This window comes from Anabrus simplex, chromosome 1 (genome assembly GCF_040414725.1).
Source record: "Anabrus simplex isolate iqAnaSimp1 chromosome 1, ASM4041472v1, whole genome shotgun sequence".
NCBI lineage: Eukaryota > Metazoa > Arthropoda > Insecta > Orthoptera > Tettigoniidae > Anabrus > Anabrus simplex.
Window position 1 is genome coordinate 176,370,029 of NC_090265.1, and position 4,355 is coordinate 176,374,383.

Genomic DNA, 4,355 nt, shown 5'->3' on the forward strand with positions numbered 1-4,355 from the left:
AAGCAGTAACTATCGAAATAAAGGTCTGCACTTCTAGAGTGTGTCTGTACATTGAGAATTTTAGCGAAATGTCCGTACAGTTATCCGTTTCAGGTGTAATAATGACCATCTGCATATATTCAGTTTTGGTGTCTGTTTGTTTGTTTGTTTGTTTGTTTGTTTGTCTGTTTGTCTATAACTTGGAAACTACTGGATATATTTCCACCAAACTTGATATTTAGAATCCACCTGCTCTTTGGTAGGTTTTAGGGCAAATATTGTTTCTAAATCCCTGAATTGACTGGGGGATTATACGAAACCGAAACCGTGATTTTGCATTCCCACAAAATATACACAACCAAACTTAATGTAAATTTACCTGCCTTCATGGAGATTAATTTCTAAGCCTTTTTCCTCATGTGCATCGTTTCAATACGAGGATTAATAAGGGAGATATCATTAACGGACCGTTTTCCGGCACAAGTCCCACCGGACTTAACTCAAGAGCGGGTGCGTGTAAAGCGTATTTTTGACAACTTGAAAACTACTGAAGATATTTGAGTCAAATTTTACATTAACATCCACCTGTCCAACGGTAGATGTTAATCGTCAATAACATTTCATGTTCCCGGAATGGACTGGCGGTTTATAGGGAACCGAAATGGTGATTTTACTCTTACACAATATATACAGTACAAGACCAACCTGACTGGAAATCGACCAAACGTGATGGAATTCCACCTCTAACCCTTTTTTTTTCATGTGCATTTTTTCGTCAGGAGTTTTAGTAAGGGAGATATCATAAACGGTCCGTTTTACAGGTTAAGTCCAACGGATACAGCCCAAAAGATGTTGTACGTGGAACAGGTTCCTTATCTACCTATTTAAATAAAATCGTAATGACTGTGTGCCTGTACATTGACTATTTTGGCGAAATTTTCGTACAGCTACACGTTTAAGGGGTAATAATGTCCATCTGCATATTTTTGTTTAGTTTCTTGAAAGTCCTAATTTTTACACTCCTCACCGAAAACCCAGGTTGCGGCATAATCTGCCAGTCGAAGAAGGACATTGAAATTTGGCAAAATTATAAGTTTTAGTCTGTAACGGACGGAAAACTTCCAAGATCTTTAAATTTTTCCCTTTTTATCCCGAAGAATATCGAAATATGGAGGCAATTTTAATGATGGTGCAGACCTTCGGGAAGTATTATCACATAACGGATGGCACAATCCCCGTTCAATTTGGAGTGATCTACAACCTTGGTCTTTCGAAATATTGTAGTATTTCTATCCCTTTTACGTTTGATTTTTCTCTATTTCTCGATGTTAAGTAAATTTGGACTTTTCACATACATAATTCATTCCTTCCATCACTTATAGGAAAGATAGAATCATCAAACTCTACACAAAAATTGGTCGACCCAGTAGCCACATATGAGCCAAATGCTATGTATGTAGCTGTCACTTAATTATCCGAAAAGCAATGCAATGTGAGATAACCTTACACAAATTTTACCCTATTCCACGTTTCTAACACAATCTGACCCATGAATAGATGAGATATCATATCACCAGCAATTTAGGCCGCTAAATCCGGCGTCTTATGGTACAATCCTTTCTCGATATGATGTATCGTTTAGCAGCAGTTAATCTGTAAATGAAGGTCTGCAATATTGTAAACAAGCACATACTTTCGTATGTCGAACTATATATATTCACTGATGTCGATTTTGTAGCGATAGAGAAAGGGTGTGTCTGCTATTGTAATCAGTACTCCCCACACCGACTTTGACTGGCAGTAGGAATGGGGTCCTTCTCCAATTCCTGTGTAACTGGCATTAATAAGGCAGGCCTACCATTGAAATGAATAATTCACTTCTCGATTTGACTTGCAGAAGGCAAGGGAGCATGCAGTTTTGTTCAAAACTCCCCTTACCCGATTGTGTTTAGCTGTAGGCAAGCGTTCCCGCAGTTATAAACAGATGTACTCATCTAAAATGTGACGGGCATTAGGCATACTCTTCCGTGGTTTCCCATTTTCACACCCGGCAAATGCTGGTGCTGTACCTTAATTAAGGCCACGGCCGCTTCCATCCAACTCCTAAGCCTTTCCTATCCCATCGTCGCCATAAGACCTATCTGTGTCGGTGCCACGTAAAGCACCTAGCAAAAAAAATAATAGGCATACTCGCCTGCTATTTTGATGGAAACTCACCAACTTGGTGTGACTGGCAGTAAGCTGGCTGGCAGTTGGAAAATGGGTCTGTCATTATAATGATCACTGCACAACTCAATTTTGACTGGTTGTAGGGAAGTTTCCAGCCATTATAATAAAAACTCCTCAATTTGTAATATGTCTGGAAGTAGGAAAAGGGAGCTGCCATTGTAACGGAAACTCCCCAAATCGATTGTGACCGCGCAGTAGGCAATGGGGCCTGCAATTAGAATGTAAACTTCCCAACTCGATTGTGAATGGCAGTAGGCAAGTGAGCCTGTCGTTATCATCACAAATCCGTAACAAGCACTTTACATTGGAAACAACGTACGGGGACCTCTCCATGCTGTTTCTCGGATAACGCGAAGAGACATGCTATTTTAAAACAATCTTATTTACTGCATGTACAGTATTTACTTCAATATTCGTATACAATGCAGAATACCGTAGCGAAGCACGGGTACATTTGCTAGTTTTTAATTTACAACCTTGATTACAATTCTATGGTGAGGATTTAGTCTATAGACAGAATATTATATGTTAGAATCGTATTTTTAAAACTCGAATATAAACGAAGAAGTACTTCAAGCGGAAGTAAAAGCGGAATAGAACCAGCATTTGGGTAGTTAGGCCGTGTGCGTTTACAGAGTTTCGCCCAAACGTGCTATTTGGGCTCATTAGTTGAATCGGAACGCCCCTCCAAGACTCTGCTTAGCAGTGGCAAACAAACTGATTTGTCCATCCGTGATAGCAAGTAGGGTTTGCTAACCTGCTAAAGGAGAAGTGAATTCTCCGTTTAAAAAATAGGTACTCCCCGTGGAGATATCATTCTTAAAAAATGGCTTTCAACGCCGCAGATCTACAAAATTTTCAGGAATGAAGCAGATTTTGGGTGGTGAGGCACTGTGTGTTTGCAGAGTTTCGCCCAGTTTCAAGCAGAAGCTACTACTGAATAGTATGACTACCAGACTGTCATGTTTCAAGATACAGGATCGGGGTTAAGGTGAGATGAAATTATATGGCACGTTTTAAAGGCCAGATGCTCTTCATATCGCCAACCTCAGTTCAGATGCTAATAAATATGAAATGAAAGGTTGTGAATGAAATTGCGTAAGGAGGTAGAATGAATTGCCTATGGCTTATGAATAAGAAATGTCCCGGCATTGGTTTGGAAGTGAAAACTGGGAAACCAGAGAAATCCATTCTCAGGGCAGACGACCATTCGTCTCATACCCACTCGTCTCCTGAATGCAGAGCTTGGCTCCATGTCCGTAGCACGTGAACACCCGCGGCCACAACGCTCGACCACCGTACGACTGTAAAATTATAAATATTGACAGTAGTGGCCCAGTTGTCGGCACTATCCCATAAGTAAATAGTGAAATAATGTAGATAGATGCAATACACCAGAATCATAAATACAAACGTGGAAAGAAATTGGGATATAGAGGATAGAAAAAATAAAAACTAGGGTACAGTATCCAACGGCCAAAACATGTTGAATACACCGGTTCTTGTCTGATCGCCGCAGTTAAGCAACAATGGGCGTAGTCAGTACTTGGATGGGTGACAACTTGAGAACACCACGTGCCGTTGGCTCATTTCCCTTTTAGGGGCCAAAGATCCACATGGGTATAGGCCCCGAACAAAATAGTATTTAAAGAAAAATAAAGGGCACAATATGTCATCATTTCCCTGAAGAACATCGGATGAAATAGTTTATCCATCAAGATAAAATGGAAAAAATTTCAATGGAAATACAGCCTACTTAAACTTGGCGCTAAATATGTGGCCGATCTGAGTGGCTCAGACGATTGAAGCGCTGGCCTTTTGACCCCAACGTGGCAGGTTCTACCCTGGCACAGTCCGGTGGTATTTGAAGGTGCTCAAATACGTCAGCCTCGTGTCGGTAGATTTACTGGAACGTAAGGGATCTCTTGCAGGACTACATTCCGGCACTTCGGCATCTAATAAAACCGTAGATGTAGTCATCGGAACGTAAAGCAAAGAACATTACTATTATTGTTAAGTATAATTTGGAGGAATTGTTAGTACAAGGCATGCGAAGACCTAAATGTTGTAGCCTACTTCTGTCGTACTTTGAATTGACAAAGTACTGCCTAATCGTGAAAGCCAAGATAGAAGGAAAACGCTGATGT

General features: G+C 40.5%; 1 pseudogene; it reads left to right on the top strand.

The window, feature by feature from the left end:
- The first annotated feature begins 3,676 nt into the window (after nt 1–3,676).
- Nucleotides 3,677–3,795, top strand: LOC136859409 (5S ribosomal RNA; annotated as a pseudogene).
- Nucleotides 3,796–4,355: the final 560 nt, after the last annotated feature.